We start from the raw sequence: 19,531 nt of genomic DNA on the forward strand, positions 1-19,531 counted from the left end.
CCTCAATTGATGACAATGTGGAGGACAAAGTTTACATAGCATTAGAGGAAGAAACAGTCAGGAATAATGATCAGGTAATGTGGCAAAAGAAGGTGAGTTAGTGAGTGAAACAATGCTTATAATGCCTATATTGCTGTATGAAAACCAATATACTCTCGTACTACATATAAATTCGTACAAAATAAATAAATAAATACCGTTTATGAGTGGTTTGAAATAGTTACCCTCCCATAGAACTCGTTTTCTTTGGTGCCAGCCTGTTAGAAAACCCAGTCAGGTAAGGAGGTAATGGTACCTGGATCAAGTATTTTAAACCTCAGGTGAACGGTTTCTCTATGAATTTTTGATGTTTCTCACCAAAAGCGGAGGTTTAGCCAAAAAATTTTTTTTCGAAAATACCTCGGGATTGGGGGGTGTCAGAGGTCCGAAATAGCTCAGGACGTGACGGGTTAACATCTTGTATCTCCAAAGTTTTCGAGTCTATTCTTAATAGAAAAATTTTAAAGCATCTTTCCTATCACAACCTTCTTTCTGATCGTCAGTATGGGTTCCATCAGGGACGGATCTTCTCACTTACCTTTCAGACTCCTGGTCATCCTCCTTTCAGGACTTTGGCGAGAGCTTTGTCATTGCGCTTGACATCTCAAAGGCTTTCGATCGAGTCTGGCATTAATCTTTAATTTCCAAACTGCCCTCTTACGGTTTCTATCCTTCTGTCTGTGCCTTCATCTCTAGCTTCCTTTCTGGTCATTCTATAGCCACAGTTGTAGATGGACCATCGTTCTTCTGCTCAGTCTATTAACAGTGGTGTTCCTCAGGACTCTGTCCTATCACCAACTCTCTTCCTTTTATTCATCAATGACCTTCTAAGCTGTACATCTAACGCTATCCACTCATACGCTGATGACTCCACCCTTCACCTGTCCATTCGATTCCCACAACGTCCATCTCGGCAGTTACTTCAACAGGCAAGGGATGAGGCTATGGCACACCTAATGTCTGACTTGGCTCGTATCTCTGACTGGGGTAAAAATAATCTTGTTGTTTTTAATGCATCAAAGACTAAGTTTTTGCACCTATCAACCCAACAAAATCTTCCACAGGTATACCCACTAATGTTTAATAATATTCAGCTTAATCCTGCATCATCGTTGAATATGCTTGGTGTTTCATTTACTCGGGACCTATCTTGGAAAGATCATATTATATCTCTTGTAAAATCTGCTCCTAAGAGATTGGGTGTGCTAAGCCGACTCTGTTCCTTCTTTACTCCTGCACAATTGTTGACTCTATACAGGGGTTTTATCCGCCCCTGCGTGGAGTACAACTCTCATGTGTGGGGAGGCTTCCCACATACAGCTCTTCTCAAGAGGGTGGAGTCAAAGACTTTTGTCTTATTAACTCTCCCCCTCTCACTGGCTCCCTTCAACCTCTGTCTCTTCGCCACACTGTTGCATCTTTATCTCTTTTCTATCACTCCTTTAATGGTCACAGTTCCTCTGAATTGTCTGCATGCATTCCTCCATCTCTATGACGGGTGTGTAGCACCCGTCTAGCAGCAAATTCTCACCTCTTTTCTGTCCAACTCTCTAATGCAAGAGTTAACCGTTACTCCCAGTCCTTCATTTATGCAACAGGTCAGCTCTGGAACTGTCTCCCTCTGTCTGTATTTCCTGCTTCCTATGATATCCAGTCTTTCAAATGCAGTGTGTCTACACATCTCGAAATGAATGTATTTTGAATTTGGCTCTCTCTTGTATTTAGTTTTTCTCTTGGATGGAACAGTTTTGTGGGCTCGTTGCCTTTGGTTCCTTCTTCCTTACATAAAAAAAAAAAAAAAAGAAACACTCCAGACACATCCCAAACACATCCCAGACATACCCCAGGCATACCTCAAGCACATCCCAGACAATCCCAGACACACCCCAGACACACCTCAAACACAGCCCAGACACACCCCAAACACACCCCAGACACACCCCAAACACACCCAGACACACCCCAAACACACCACAGACACATCCCAAACACACCCCAAACACACCCCAGAAACACCCCAAATACTCCCCAGACACATCCCAGACACACCCAAAACACACCCCAGACACCCCAGACACACCCCAAACACACCCCAGATACACCTTAAACACACCCCAGATACACCTTAAACACACCCCTGACACACTCCAAACTTACCCCAGACACACCCCAAACATACCCAGACACACCCCAAACACATCCCAGAAACACCCCAAACACACCCCAGAAACACCCCAGACACATCCCAAACACACCCCAAACACACCCCAGACACCCCAAACACACCCCAGAAACACCCCAGACACATCCCAAACACACCCCAGACACACCCCAGACACACCCCAGACACATCCCAAACACACCCCAGACACACCAGACACACCCAAAGCACACCCCAGACACACCCCAAAAACACCCCAGACACACCCTGAAGACACCTCAGACATATCCCAGACACCTTTTGGGTGTAGTAAAAATCGATGGAGGTGAAAGATCATTCTGAAGATAGAAGTCACAGTGACCGGAATTCTCTGTAGCCTAGGAGTTTCCGCGTTACATCTCCTTTCAAGAAATTAGTTTTACCTGTTACATCTCAATAGCCCTTAATATCCTCTAGTATGTTATGGATGCAGACTAAGGTCGATATTTAATGGATATCAACAAACATACAGTATAATATTAACAAGAGAAATAAATCACTTGAGAAGAGGTGCTACGAAGTCGTACAGTATATGCCAACATAAATGTAAAGAACAATGGAATGGAATAGGGAAATCTAGGCTGGGGTTAATTGAAGGACGGCAGATGAGAGGTAAAACGATAAAAGGGGTGCTAGGAAGAATATTGGTGGAAAGTTTGTGTGTGTGTGTGTGTGTGTGTGTGTGTGTGTGTGTGTGTGTGTGTGTGTGTGTGTGTCCGACTCTGGGCATAGGCTTCACGGCCTGTTCCCGAGGCCAAATAGTCATACATACCATACACCTCCACATGTCACCACATCGGTGCTAACACCCACCGTCCATATTTAATACATATTATGGCTGCTTCATACATGACTGGTGTATTGGTATTAGCGGGGGTGTTTTTGTGACATGTCGTTGGTTCTTGTAGGTCAGTAAAGTCTGCTTTGTAAAATTCAGATTCTTAAAATGTTCCTTGCCCCAACCGGTATTCGAGCCTGGGTCCATCAGGACTGCAGGCCACCTCTCTACCGTCTCAGATACTTTGCAACTTTGCAATGAGACCAAGTGGAATATAAATGCAGATATCAGCGAATGTCCCCTAAATCCTCAAATTTTCTTTGATGAATGATAAAATAAAATTAATGTTCTCTATAAAACGCAGTATATTTTTCACATTATAACAAAGATGACATATTTTGTAGTATATTCTTGAGTCATCAGGCTGAAGGGGTTACAGATTACCTATACCGGTACTCTGTTCACTACAAGGAGGCATAAAATTGTCATCCCTCAGTGATGAATGCCGTGCTGCGGCTAGAGTATTAACACTGGAATACGGTGCTGGACACGAAGAAAGGATATGGAAAGGATGTAGAGCCTTAGTACTGTCTTTATTTTGCCACTGTGCTATTGTAAATATAGTACAAAAGGACGAAAATTTCCGTTGTTAAAATAAATTAACTACTATATTTAAAGTTCTCAGTCAAATCACGGATTACTTGTTAACTGGCCAGCTCCACGCTGCCTTTACTGTAAGTCACGTTTTCTATCTTTCTTGTAGTTTTCTATTCTTTCTCTCTTGTTTGTGACAGGCACTTCTACCCTTAAGAATTAACTGATTCTGACCAAACTTGGGCACAATGACCAACCTATGACATAGTTGTGTCCCAAAGGTTTTGGTTGCTAGGCAACTACTCGTTGCCTGGCAACGGCCGAAAACCTATTTTTATCATACTTTTCGCCGTTTGAGGTGTAGAAGCATTACTAATGAGAATAGAAAGCTCTGACTCCTTTAGGCGTAATCTTGGGGTTATTCCCTATCGGAAGTGTGCCATCCATTATTTCCCTCTCTCGTCTAGTTTGCATGTGGCAACATGGCGAAGACTGGCCTCAGCATCACTAGCAACCAGTACCAGTTTTCCAAAATGACCCCCTAGTTCCCCAGTGAATCGATGGAAATGAATGCAAGAGTTCATGCTTATTGCCACTGACTAGTACTACAAATCTGGGCCGTACGCCTATGTGCTACATTGGCCAGATCAGAGGGCAAAGGTCATCAAATGTGAAAACGGAGAAAATAGCCAAAATCACGAATACTCTTGCCCGAAATGCTAAAGCTCCAAAGATTATCAAGCCAGGGCCATGATTCTTGGGTGTTATGTTGCACTGGAGTACCTCCATACAAAAATGACATTGTGTCGAAAACTTACTTCCTGTCCCTAGTTTCACAGTTGGTTGAAGGAATCGAATGAAACTTTGCATGCTGACAGATGTTAATGAGTACTACAAGTGTGCTTCACACATGAATGACCTATATTTGCCAGGTCAGGGGTGAAACGTCATCAAGTGTAGAAAATATAAAAAGCGCTAAAATTACGACCTTGCGCGAATTGCTGAAGTTCCAAAGATTATTAAGCCAGGACCGTAACTCTTGGACGGAATGTTGAACTGGGGTACCTCCGTACACAAATAACTCTTAGTGTTGAAACTCAAAGCTTGGTCTGCTTACAGCTGGACATCATTGTAAGGCCCAGGTTATGTGTCCTGGTATGGGCCATTGCTGATAGAAAGAAATTCAAATCTCCCCATTGGGGGGTCAAGGTCACTGTAAGAAACAGCAGCAGGAGTCTCGTGACTGTCTTGAGGACCGTAGATGAAGCTTGGTGAACTGATTCCCAAGAGTTTATTTCATTTTATTATTAGTCTTCACCTACTACAATATATAGGTGGAGACTGTTTTCTCTGGTATTACTAGTCTCCACCTACTACACAGGCGGGAACTACTGTTTTTGCTGTTCTTCTTCTTATTATTCTGGCCTCCAAGTCTCGCAATGATTCAAGGAGAACCAGAGACTGTGCAAGGAATAAACTACTTTCGGTGCTGCTATGTACAGTTAAGTTAGATACAAAATCTTAATTTATGACGATGTCATAGGATATTTCGTACTCTACATTGTAAACTCAAAGAGGGATTTGTTGGAGTCTGGAAATGAGAGAAGTGACTCTTCCACCACTAGCCACTCTTCGTATAATCCTGGTAGCCACCCTCTTTTCCTTCACCGACCCCTCTGACGGCAGCACTCTGTTTCCAGTCAACTTCTATGGGGAGGCAGTCATGACACGTTATTCTAATAGGATTGGCTACTGCATTCTATTGGGGGCGATCCTCACCACCTGAGTTCAGCTCCGCCTCATTTGTGTCCTCGTAATTCAACGCTGCCTGATCCTTATCATCACTGATTCTCCAAGCTCCAGCACAGAGGTCAACCAAAATAAGTTGCGGCTAAGATCCACATTCATGTGGCTGGTTCCCCAGAAAAGAAACTCACACTGCTCGGGGGAGGTAGTGGTTTCACACTGTCAGTCCCCAAATTAGAGACCGAACAGTGGCCAGTAATGCCTCTCTTTTTCAGTAACAACTGCAGAAGGTGGGGCTGGGAGGTGTTACTGAGACTGTTTTCCTAATATCACCGGCTTGAATCCCACTGTGTGAAGGGGAGATAATCCACTGTCATTTGGATTGTAACTAGTTTCATTGGTTCTCCATAAGCCCACAGATATGCCATAAAAGCTTCCTTGCTGTTGCCAGTACAGGACTGCATCCAACACGATGAAAATGGGGGGGGGGGGGCATGATTCTTTGTAAAATTACCACTATGCATTAAAACAATGAAAAGAATGAAAGTGCATTTATATTTTTCCTGCATTAAACATTGACGTACAATTACATGGAAAACGCAACTTCAGTAAGATGTCTAGTTCATACATTTTCGTATATAACCATTTTCTTGTAAGATAAGTAATTATTTGTCTACCACATTTAAAGGGGCTTACTCCCCGACGTCCCCCCCCCCCACCCCAAATCCGGACTTACAATGTATCATACTGTATGGTATTCCCTAAGCTCAAGATAGGCGTGGGCAAGCAGTACCCTAGTGGTGGCCTGACTGGGAAGGGCAGTACAAACTTACAGTGTCTCTTGGTACATGGCAGCTATAAATCGCACATATGGGGAGCAAAGTTTCAATAACTTCCACTGATAACGTGGGGCATAAATGACTATGTCAGCCATGATGGGTGAGAATTCGAATAAAAGGTCAGGGACTGCTCAGTTGTATTACGATTCACACATAAACAATGATTCACGTATGACTTAGCAGAACTCCACTATACTATACATCTTATACATCTTTTATACGGTACAATAAAGACACAACTGCCTGAACGATAGTATATTTCGTTATGTCTTTGGAAGGGTGGAAGACGCTTAATAAAATATCAGTTACGGTTGCCGTAAGGTAACCTGTAGAGAAACTTTGCAGTAATAATGAATAGTATTTGTGGTAATGATTAGAGGAAGTATAATACAATGCCTAAAAACAACTCGATTATTCACATTTGTATCTTTTTACTAATTTTTATGAACTTTATGAAGGCTAAACCAGATGATTTTGTTCCGACAAAAGAAATCATGGAAGGTAGTTGTTTACAGAACTGTTGATCGTGGCAACATTACATGATACATGACACTGGGCGGTAGAAGCAGGCTGGGTTCCAGTGTCGTGTCTGGATATATTACTTATCATTTTATAGTTTTTGTGGAGCTGCTATCAGATCGAATTATGTCAGGTATATTTTTTCCCCCTTGTTGTTTGTATTAGAAAACTTTGAGTAAGCAAGAACATAAAAAATTTTCATCCTCGAACTGCAGGGATCTTGCTAATTGATGAACAAAAGAGCAAGTAAGCTCAACTGTATACATATATATTAGTACAGTGAAACCAATCAGTGTGTGTGTGTGTGTGTGTGTGTGTGTGTGTGTGTGTGTGTGTGTGTGTGTGTGTTAAGTACCGTATTAATTTTTACCTTTTTGCTGCTAATGTCACCCACGGCAGAATCAGTGTTGCCGCCTCCCACATATCTATCCATCTATAGAGTGACGCATTAATCCCGTAAGAGGTGGTCACAAACAAATCGCCTCCAAGCTGCCCATTTTTTTTTTTTTTTTTGGTCTTTTTAGTTTGGTGTTTTGCAGCGAGGGGCATCCAGTAATATTTTCGCAGGTACTTCCCACATATGCTGAGAATATTTTTTACGAACGCTTCTGGGGACGTACGCTGTCACCGTGACCTTGAGGGTCATATTCTAGCTGGCACTGGAGATTCGTAACACCTTTTCTTTTGTGAATACTTATAATACTACATCAAATACTTTTGTGATTCAGTTCTAATGTTGAAATTTTCTTGTCTTTGTAAGGTACGATAAGATTTTTAAAAAGCTGAAGCAAATAAAATTATATAAAATATTTTTGAAAAAGTGGGGCTGCGAAATTTCCTGCTACCCGGAGATAAATTGACAGGATACATTGTGTTGACCAGCCTCAAATTTTTGACGAACATTTATGATTCACTTTTGGTTATTTGCGCTTACTAGTTTCTGCCTCACGTTACAGTGTGCATTCAGCAGCGAAACAGAGAGATTTTGTACATGCAGAAAAATAATTTGCAATTTTTAAAGTAACGTCGCTGCTTTAGAAAATGCCACTTAAAAAAAAAAAAATCCTTTCGTGTCATCTCTTCCTCGGCGATTGTTTGCATATTACACCCATTTATCCAACTGTACGTTACTGAGACAATCTGTGTCGATACTACAAATACATTGATTATATAAATGCTAATGAGAAGGTGTTCAATGTATAATAAATCGCTAAGAAGACAGTGCTAAGAAGTCTCCTGTGCTACCTAAACAATGGTGACAGTAGCGCACCAAGAACATGCTGTCCACATTTTTCCACCGCGAGCAGTTACTATGGAATATCTCGTAAAGGTAATGCTATATTTGAGTTCCTTTGCACGGCGCCTTGACGAAGGAAATATTTACCAGTCAACGTCTGTGGTCAGCAACCCAAAGGTCTGCCTTTTGCTTATTTTCACCTTAAGCCCTTCACTTCGGTGGCATTATTCTTTTAGCTTAATGCACCTGCGTCCAGCCTTTTTAATATAGCATATTTAAGTCAACTAATCTAACTCGTTCAGCTCGAAAATATATGGAAAACTGAGTGAAAACCTCTTGGATAGCATACATGTCATGAAATGGGTGTTCTCAGAATGATTGTACGTTTGTACTGATAAAGTGCCTTATTCGTACCCTCACGCCCACATCTACTGATGGTGAGCATATCTGCTTTAAGTGCATACTCTGTGATTCATTTTAAATTGCCGCATATATTCGCCTCCAGCATTTAAACTTATTATAGCCAATGGCAAAAGAAACGATTTTACAAGTGATAATAGATGTATTGTTATGATAGTGGTGTTATAAATGAAACTAATTTATTTCAAAAAAATGAAATTATCCGACTTCCGTGGGGTTTGATGTGCGCTATCCAGTCTTGACTATCAATGTGTGTGATCAAAATAGATATTAAACCAATCAGCCCGATGACGCATTCTGTATTTTAATCCTGCTACCTCTTCACGGCTTTGACGAGCCTAGGTGAGCTTTCGGACTGGAGGGTTTATATATATAGTCTTCATTAATGCCTTTACGTCCAAATGACTTCTCCGAACTAAACATCGTTAGTAGTTAGCAAGAACGAAATAAAAGATGCAACTGGATTCAGGAGGTTAATATGCGTACTGGTATGGATAGGTGCGCAGGAAAAATAATCTATGTTTTATCAGATCAAACTTGGCCACTGCCATAACGCTGAAGAGAACTGTTCCGTTACCTTTGGAGGCAGATGCAAAGATACACATTTAGAAGCACAAACCAAAGTAACTTAGGCTCACTTGCAGGTCAAGCTTCGTCTGTGCGTTAGTTTGTTGGATTTTTTACCATTACTTTAGGAGACAGATAAGCACATGGAGTATCATCTTTTATGTAATTACATGTGAAGTCTTCAGTTATTTACTCCCTTCTCTTCTGAAACTCTGGGTGAAACACACAGATCAACAGACAAACAGATAAAGCCATTCATTAAAATTTCCTTATCGGTGATTCCAGCATAATTATGGTCTTGACTTGAGGCTCATCCTTTATGTGGATAGCAGTTGAGCTGCCACGACTGCAAACCGAAGCCTCAGATTCAGTTATTTCTCTGTACGGTCTTTACTTTTTAACCCGACGAAGATCCGTAACTGCTTTCAGTTCTGATGATGGCGAAGCCTAGTCAGGCAGGAGGACCGATCTGACCACTATCGAAAGAAACTCATGTCAGCCAGCTAACTGAGAGGAATTTATGTGCTGGTGTAAAAAAAAATATTATAATGAGGTTCATGTTGGTTGTGTTCTTGTTGAAAGTATTATTGCTACCACTGATGATTATTTAAAGCTCATCTTTATTAATATTATTGTCATCATCATCATCATCATCATCATCATCATCATCTGAAACTCCTTTCCCACCCTAGGGCAGCGCGAGGAATAGCAATGTCCAGACACTCACAAATTTGTCCAGTCCAATAGGCCATGCTTTTATTCACTCATCATTCAAGACCCGGGAATCCCGGCTCTATCCGAGAGGCCCCAAAACATTCACCACGTTCTGTATCTTCACATAAACGTATTCGATAGAGTCATTCCGGACGCTGCCACGTTAAAATGGGGTGCCAAATCCCTGATCATGCACTTCTTCTCACAACATTCATCCAGCCAGCTCAATCTCTTGTCAGTTCTCTAGCCTCACTGACTTCCAAATCTCTCTTTCTCACACACTCATCCACCATATCTCTCCACCTTCTCGTTGGCCTCCTTCACCTCCTCCCTCCTTTAAATTCCATGGGATATACCGTTTTCACCACTCTATTCTTATCCATTCTCTCCACATGACCATACCATCTCAGTACACTCTCTTCGTTGCTGATGTCCACCGACTTACTCACTCCACATCTTTCACCAATCACATTATTTCGTATCCTATCCACCCTCTGTACTCCACATACGTTCCTCAGCAGTCCCATATCCAATGCTCTTACTCTTGACTTCTCATTTTCATGCCATACCATAGTCTCACATCCATATGTTAAAGTTGGTAATAACACTCCTTCATGTAAGCCTCGTGCAGCTGCCACATTCAAGCCTCCGTTTCTTATCAAGGCCTTCATTGCACTAGCTACTTTTCTTCCTTGTGTCACTCTACTTTTCACTTCTTTTGCACATTTTACTCTCTTTTCTATCACTTCACCCAGGTATTTGAAGTCTCCCACCAATTCCACTCTCTCCATTCACTGTAACATCGCACTGAGAGTCACGTTCTCTCTCAATAACCATCACTTTACTCTTTTCTGCATTCACTCTCAAGGCACGACACTCACAGACATCAGCAAAACTCTGGACTAGCTTACCAAGTTCTTGTCCTGTATTTGCAAGTAGTACTGCATCATCAGCATACAACAAATCTGAGATATTCCATTCATCACCATTCATTGCCAACGCCATCCATCTCTCCATTATTCGTGTTTTTACTCCTATCCATATACATAATGAACAACCATGGGGACGTCACGCAACCTTGTCGCACGCCCACACCGATCATGAACCATTCACTTAGATGCCCATTAACCATTGCACATGCATCACTACCATCATAAAAACTCTTGAGGGCACCTAGAAGCTTAACATCTAAACTGTACATGCGCAAAACCTTCCACAATCCTTCTCTGTCTACTTTGTCATATGCTTTTTCCAGATCCATGAATGCCATAAACACCTTATGGTCCTTCTCACAAGCCTTCTCTGTTATCTGTCTCACTGCAAATGTTTGATCCACACATCCTCTGCCACTCCTAAATCCGCTCTGCTCATCACTTACTAGGACTTCTGATATCTCTCTTACTTTCTCTATAATAATTCTTCCATACAACTATCAGGCTCAATAAACTTATGCCACGATAAAGATTGCACTCACTTCACTCACCTTTATTTTTGTACAGGGGTACAATCACAGCCTTTTTCCACTCTGCTGGCATAGTTTCACTCATCTATGCCTTCTTACATATCTCCAATAAGCACTTCATTCTCCTCTCTCCACTACACTTAATCATCTCTGCATACACCTCATCAACCCCAGCTGATTTCCCATTATTCAGCTGCTTCACAGCATTCTTCCCCTGTGCGAGTGTCACGTCTCCTGGCACTGCATTCCCTCTCTGCACACCCCCAAAACCAATCATGTTTACAGCGGCTCTGCTCTCTTCATTCGCATTCATCAGGCTTTCAAAATATTCTTTCCATTTGGTCCATACTTCGTCCCCATGGGTTAATAATCTACCACCTACATCCTTCACACCATCACATTTCTCTCCGCTTTCACTTCTACTTTTCCGCACCTCTGTCCAGAATAACTTCTTATTCTCAGAGTAGTTTGCATTCATTTTTCTTCCTAGATCATAATTTGCCTCCTTTTTCCTCTTAACTAGTCTCCTTACGTGCTTCTTGCTCTCAGTATATTCAGTTCTTATTTCAACTGAAATCCCTGTCCTGCAACCACTTTAGCCACTTCATCTTTTTTTTTTTTTTCCTCCACTGCTCTCTTAACCTCACCATCTCACCATACCAAACCTTTCTTCGTTTTTGTTACTCTGGCCACACCACACACCGCTTTAGCATTTCTAACTATGCAATCTCTGTGTACATTGCACAGGCTATCCAGATCCATTTCATTCCAATTCTCTGATTCTAACTCCCCCCCCTTACTTTGGTCCTGTAATCATCTGCCATTTCTTTGATCCTCAGCTAACTATTATTATTATTATAATTATTATTATTGTTATTATTTTTATTATTAATACCATTATTATTATTACTATTATTATTATCATCATTATTATTATTATTATTTATTATTAATATTATTATTATTGTTTTTATTATTATCATTATTATTATTATTATTATTATTATTAATGTCATTATTATTATTATTGTTATTATTATTATTATTATTATTAATGTCATTATTATTATTACTATTATTATTATTATTATTATTATTATTATTATTATTGCTTTTATTTATTTTAGGCCTGACCTCATCCTTAAGCTGAGAATAACTGTCAGATGCTAATGCCTAATGATGATGTTAATACTCACAGTATCGTCTTAAGAAACTGGGGTTTAGTGTCCTCGTAGGATTAATACTGTAGTAACTGTAAGAGCCTACATGAAGTCCATTTTCGAAATGGAACTCCTTCTCGGATGGAGGCAGGGTACCAGCAGGAATCAAACCTTCCCCACGCAGACGAAGTACGAGTAAGAAAGTGGTGCCTGCAGTAAGAGCGATGCAGATGGATTTAATAAGTTGTACTGACTCAGTGTTGGAGCCCGTATATAACAACGGTATGTAAAAAAAAATGTGTGGACATGTGCAGACACATAAAAGGACATACAAACACCATCCACTTCATATATACTGTAGCTACGTCTTTTCATGTGTGTTTTAACCTAGATATGAGGCAGGTGCTGACCACGGGACAAACTCGCTTCGCTCGAGCCACTTCGGCTTCAGAAATGGTGGTAGTATAGTACAGACAGGCCTAGTTAGCAAATCGTGTTCTTATTGTGACACATAAAAATCACTCTGTTTAACGATGTTGCGTCCACCACTAATTTCATCTCTTATCTACTGGCTCCAACCGTGCACAGACTGCATTTTCTTTTATCACATCACTTTTTTCCAAGGTGGTAGGTGGGGGTGAGCATCATTCACTCACATGATGTAGTGCTGCCAACGTCTTCATGCCTATCATTCTTTTTTTGCCTGCACTCTTCTCTTCCAGTTTCTCAAATCATTCCAATCATCATTTATTAACCTTCTTTCCACTTCAGGTGGCTCGACACTCACTGACAAAGTCAAATGGGTTCCAGTAACTCAGTAAACCATTTACAACGCTGGGTGGAAAACACATAGCCAAATAACGAGGTAACGTGGGGCCTGATAAAGTGTCCCTGATAACTGGGTGAAGACAAACGTGGAGTCCACCCAGGAATTAAATTTTCACACTAACCACTGCTCCCCGCTGTAGCGAAGAGCTGTCAGTCGTGTGGGAACATCGGCTCCTTGCACGGGACGACCCTTTATGGGCGGTTGCTTGCTTCCTGGCTATGGGTTTGCTTCCTTGGATAGACTAGGGTAAAACGACAACAACTCTTTTTCTATTATTTCTTTCCAAAATACATATCCATTTATTTTTAATGTTTACTCTTCCTCGTCACTTTTTGAACGCTGTCTATTCTTAACCTTCTCATGGCAAAAAAAATAAATAAAAAATAAATTGTATTCTATTATTCCTCACGACAGATTATTTGATCTGGTTAGTGTGGGCTATAAAAACGAAGAGAGGTAATACTGTCACCATTAACAAACATACGGTCAGGAAAGGGATGTTATTCTCCTTCTAGCTGAGACCAGATGATTTTGTACAGCTGAGAGAGAGACAAGGACCCAGAGAGAGAAAAAAATCCAGCAAAAATGTTCTTTTTCTTCTCTCTCAGTCTTACTCTTCTCTGTATTCCTGATCACCCTTGACATTTTCTTCTTATTCTTTGGTATATTCACATTCATTTTAGGTGTCTCAGTATCCACAGTCTCCCTCTCTCTCTCTCTCTCTCTCTCTCTCTCTCTCTCTCTCCCCGCTGCATTTGTTCTACCATACAATCCATTCGTCTTCATGACTTCTGTTGTTCCAGCTCTCAGTCCAATAATCTTTTCTTCTTCATGGCCCTTCGTGGTCTTTTTTCCTCTTCCATTGTCATTTTTTAACACTTCATACCCGCCAACTCTCACCCCCACACCCGCCCACTATCAACCCCATACCCACCCACTCGCACCCCCACACCCGCCCACTCTCACCCCCACACCCGCCCACTTTCATCCCCACACCCACCCACTCTGAACCCCACACACGCCCACTCACCCCCATACTCGTCCACTCTCAACCCGACACCTGCACACTCACTCCCACACCCGTCCGCTCTCACTCAAATCCCACTCTCACGCACACACCCATCCATTGTCACGTACACACCCATCCACTCTCACTCTGTCATTTTCACCTCGACCACTCTTACCCTCATCACCATTCATCTTCATGAGCTCTCACCACCACCACTCATTCTCATTACCACTTACCCTCACCACCACTCATCCTCATCACCACTCGCTCTCAACACAACTCATCCTCACCTCCACCACCTTCATCTTGACCTTCACCACTGTCACCCTTATCAATATACTCACCCTCACCTCCACCTCTCACCCTCTTCTCCACCACTGTCACCCTTATCATTATACTCACCCTTACCTCCACCTCTCACCCTCTTCTCCACCAATCTCACCCTCATCTCCACTACTCTCACCCTCACCTCCACTACTCTCATCCTTACCCGTTACTCACACCCTACCCTCTTCCTCTCTCACCATCTCCTCCACCACTCTCACTCTCTTCTCCACCACTCTCACCCTCACCTTCACCACTCACACCCTAACCTCCATCACTCTCACCCTCATCTCCACCTCTCTCACCCTCATCTCCACCACTCTCACCCTCATCTCCATCACTCTCACCCTCTTCTCCACCACTCTCACCCTCACCTCCACAACTCTCACCCTAGCCTCCATCACTCTCACCCTCATCTCAACCACAATCACCCTCATCTCAACCGCAATCACCCTCATTTCCACCACTCTCACCCTCATCTTCACGTCTCTCACCCTCACCTCCACCACTCTCATCTTCACCTCCCCACTCACGCTGATTATCCCCACTCTCACCCATACCACCTTCACGCCTGGGTCACTCGCTTACTATCAGCCTTTAGACCAGTAATGAGACCTCTGTCACTGTTATGTCCTACTTAGATACCCCCCCCCCCTTCTCTCTGTCTGTCTCTGTCTCTGTCCCTCTCTCTGATTTAATAATCTGTGTAGGATAATTTTTCCTGCTTTCCTGGGCCTTTTGTAGCTCTTCATACTCACAAGTTAATAATATAAGGACGATGGTACACGTCTAACAATAGAACTAAGGAATTTCTTAAATATTGTGTGTGTGTGTGTGTGTGTGTGTGTGTGTGTGTGTGTGTGTGTGTGTGTGTGTGTGATCCATTACGCCTGAATAGCTGGACTAATTGCCTCCAAAATTGACCCTTGGACCAAACCAACCTTCTTGGTGAACGTGGAGTACCTGCTTTAGCGCTCCTGAATGGCCATCTCAACACGTACAAACCTGCCCTCACTAATCATGGGAAAATTGCCTCCAGTGGGGGAGGCGGTAGAGAGGTGGTCTGCAGGCCTACAGGACCCAGGTTGAAATCCTCACTGGGGCAAGGAACAGTTTAAGGATTTGAAATCCATTAAAGCAGACTTTACCGATCAACCAGATGACCCGCCGACATGTCGTAAAAACACCCCCGCTAATACCAATACACCAGTCCTGTTTGAGACAGCTCTAGCATGCATTCAATATGGATGGTGGGTGTTAGCGCCGACGTGGTGACAAGCAGAGGTGTATGGTATGTAGGAGGACTACTGGGCCTTGAGAGCAGGTTGTAAAGCCTATGCCCGGAGTTGGACACATTAAAAAAAAAAAAATCGACAAAGCTGAATCTCCTAGTTATCATGGGCTCCTTGCTCTTGGGATTCTGACTACTATACGCAGTGGTAAGTGCAAATTATCAATCATGACCTAAATGTTGTTTAAATGTCACCAAACTTTTCTAAATCATATTTACTATATCACTTGTACTGTCTAATTCACCATGGGTTCCTGATTGTTCGTATGAGTATGTGCTAAATAATCTTATATTACTTACCCAGCTACCATCAGCGGTGATCAGTCAACCAAGATGAATGGTTTGGTGGACATAAGGCCCCAGTCACACTACAGGTATGACTTATCGCAAACCACCTGCGACTTGCAAGTCGTGGGTGGTTTTGGTGAGGCTTATGACCGGTCTTCATATGTCTCGGTCTAGCCACAGGCCACCATGGCTACCAAAAAAATCATCGCGAGTTTTTTCGTGATGCACGGAAAACCTCCCTGCGACCACCGATGTTGTGGCACGGAAGCCGCCCAGTGGGCAGCTGGACTGCGTCTGGCCGGCCTACGGACTGCGACTGGTCAGCGACACCTGATTTTTAAGCAGTGGTTGCCTTCCGGACGGAGGCCGTCCGCACTCCGTCAAGGCAACGACTGGATTGTGGCAGCCGCAGTCCACAAGCCTCTTGTATGGGGTGGTGGTTGAAGTCCAGCCGCTGTCCAGCTGGCGATTGGTCGAGTGACAGGTGGTGGGCTGGACCAAGACTAGCCGCCGGCCAATCCGTGGTCGGTGTCGGTCTAGTGGCGGCCTAGAGGTCACGGTCTAAACTGTGACAGGACGCGAACTGGCCGCCGTTTGTCGGCAGCCTGCCGACAACCGGCTGGCCACCCATCAGTGTCTTGACCTGTGTGTACCTGGCCATAGTCGCCGTTCAGCCGCCCACTGGACAGACGCTGGACAGACACTGGACAACCATAGGTAGCTGATCGGTGGCACGACTGCTCGGAGACCTCCGTGGTAGGGGATTTGTGTCGAGATTTTCAGGTTTGCAACAAGTCGTACTTGGAGTGTGACTGGGGCATAACCTGACTTGGTGTATTCTGAATGACTGTCAGCGCATGTGAAAAATTACGTTTATTCCTGTGACTTAATATCGGAAAATATTGTATTGATTATATTATGTCTCATGGTATGGAGTGATGATAGTTGTGGTTGTGGTAGTTGGCAACGATGGTACTGGGATACTGGTGGGTGGTCGTGGTAGTCTGTACAGATGACATTCGTAGTTGTGGTAGTATGCAGAGATGACAGAGGTGGTTGTCGGAGTAGACAGTGATAAGAGTGATGATTGTGGTAGTAGGTGTCTATGATGATGGTTATTGCAGTAGGCAGTGACAAAAGCTGTGGTACTTGGCAGTGATGATGGTTGTGGCAGTAGACAATGATGATGATTGTTGTGATAGTAGGCAGTGACGATAATGGGTTGTGGTAGTAGGCAGTGATGATAGTTATGGTAGTAGGCAGGCATGATTGTCGTGGTAGTAAGTAGTGATGATAGTGGGTTGTGGTGGAAGGCAGTGATGACTGTTGTGATAGTAAGCAGTGATGATAGTGGGTTGTAGAAGCAGGCAGTGATGATGGTTATGGTAGCAGGCACTGATGATTGTCGTGGAAACAGGCAGCGATGATGGTTGTGGTAGTAGGCAGTGACGGTAGTGGGTTGTGGCAGCAGGCATTGATGTTGATGGGTGTGGTAGTAGATAGTGATGATGATGGTTGTGGTAGTAGATAGTGATGATGATGGTTGTGGTAGTAGATAGTGATGATGATGGTTGTGGTAGTAGGCAGTGATGATGATGGTTGTGGTAGTAGGCAGTGATGATGATGGTTGTGGTAGTGGACATTGATGATAATGGTTGTGATAGTAGGCAATGATGATAGTGGGGTAGTAGGCTGTGATGAAAGTAGAGTATTGGCAGTGATGATGATGGTTGTGGTAATAAGTGGTGATGATGGTGGAAGTTGTTGCAGTAAGACTGATGACTGCGGTTTTTATGATACGTAGTTTCATGTCTTTCATGTCTGGTGGGTTGAAAGGAGAGGATTGGGCTGGATAGGTTGGGATGGTATAACGTTGTGAAGCACGAAGGGGGAAGTATCCCTTGTGGAGAGGTGCGTTGCATGTCTGCGAACAGTGTTTTATATCATTTTCATAACTTCAGAACAAAAATGGATGAAGTAAGCAGAGAGCAGTAGGCGAGATGGATAAGAATGATGCCGGGTATGACTGAGGAAGCATATCCTCTGAAGATGGACGTTGAGGGTCGACCAAGAAGGTGTACGTAAACAAACGGGAGTTAAAAATAATATAGTAAGTTATGTGGAGACGAGTGGACCTGGTTACCTTTTTATAGCACACCAAGAAAAAGTTGGTATATACAGTGTAAGAGATCACTGATGGGGGAAAGGTTAAGATACAATTACCTAATTAAATATTAGATGTGGAAGAGTTCGGAGTGGACAGGAGTAGGAGTGGGCAGGGCGGGATGGGATGGATTTAGTTGTGGGGGTTGGATGAAGGCTGTACGCCATGTGGATATGGGTGTTGTAGATACTAGAGAGGGAAACCTCCATATAATATAGCCGATGTTGGCGGGTGATGGAGCTCCCCAGTTATACAAATGTTCAATAATTCTCTCCCTCTCCCCCGAACGGAGGATGGTGCATTAGAGAAGAAGAGCAGATTCAGCCTGCAGTTCACCGGATTCATTTTCAGATGAACTTGGGTTTACAACTAGCACTAGGTTATCGGACATGGTTGTGGCGAGGTAGTAAACACGTGCCACATACCTGGCGTCAAAAACACAGGTAAGAATGTGCAGTCGATTAAATGAAAGCATCAGGCAGGCGGGGTTTGATGATATCCTAAATGATCAATATATCTTATAAAGTTGCGAGGCAATTAATCTAATATCATCTTAACCCTTAAACAGTACACCTGGGTCTGTGAGACCCGGCCACTTTTTGTCACTTACTGGTTCAGCAACTACTATATGCCAGGGACCCCTGTCCTTCCCAATAGCTTCCTAAGTTTGGATGCCCATGCTAAAGGTGGCAGTGTGGTTTTCCAGGTCTCCTTCTGTTTTGGTGTATAACAAACTAAAATCGTGGTCGGGTCTGTGAGACCCAGGTGTCCTGGATAAGGGGGGCTGAAATTTACTCTTGTGTGATGCAAATTTTTTCACCCTGTGAATTGCCCTCTCCACACCACGAAGACCCTTCATGCCACTAGCTTTGACAGCAGTGTGAGCATCATCGTGTCGTTTCTTTTCTTATGGGGTCCATGTAAACAGAAGCGGTACAGATTTTTTTTTGTCAAAAATTCGCCTAAAATGCTTTAAATGTTAATTTTAATTGTATATTCATTATTGCATAGTAAATTGAACCAAAAAGGTTGTAGATTGGTCAAAGATTCAGTAAATAAAACACAAGTTTTTTTTTTTTTTTTCTATTTCGTGGGCCTGTGAGACCCACGTGTCCTAATGGTGTATAGGCGCAACTAGGTGTACTGTTTAAGGTGCATATGTTAACAGCACTGACTTGGATACTTTAAGTAAGCATAAACAGCGTTTCATTAGAAAATCACCTGATCATATCTTACGTGTTACAGGGACGGCTCACTCTGCTTGTGCGGGCGTGGGTGTGACAGCTGGCGTAGGAAATGGATAAACGATGTAGGGTAAACACTGCCCGAGCCGTCCCTACAAAACACAAGG

The sequence above is a fragment of the Coenobita brevimanus genome, chromosome 78, assembly GCF_032717465.1.
Source record: "Coenobita brevimanus isolate Jiangsu-jjx chromosome 78, ASM3271746v2, whole genome shotgun sequence".
Taxonomy (NCBI): domain Eukaryota; kingdom Metazoa; phylum Arthropoda; class Malacostraca; order Decapoda; family Coenobitidae; genus Coenobita; species Coenobita brevimanus.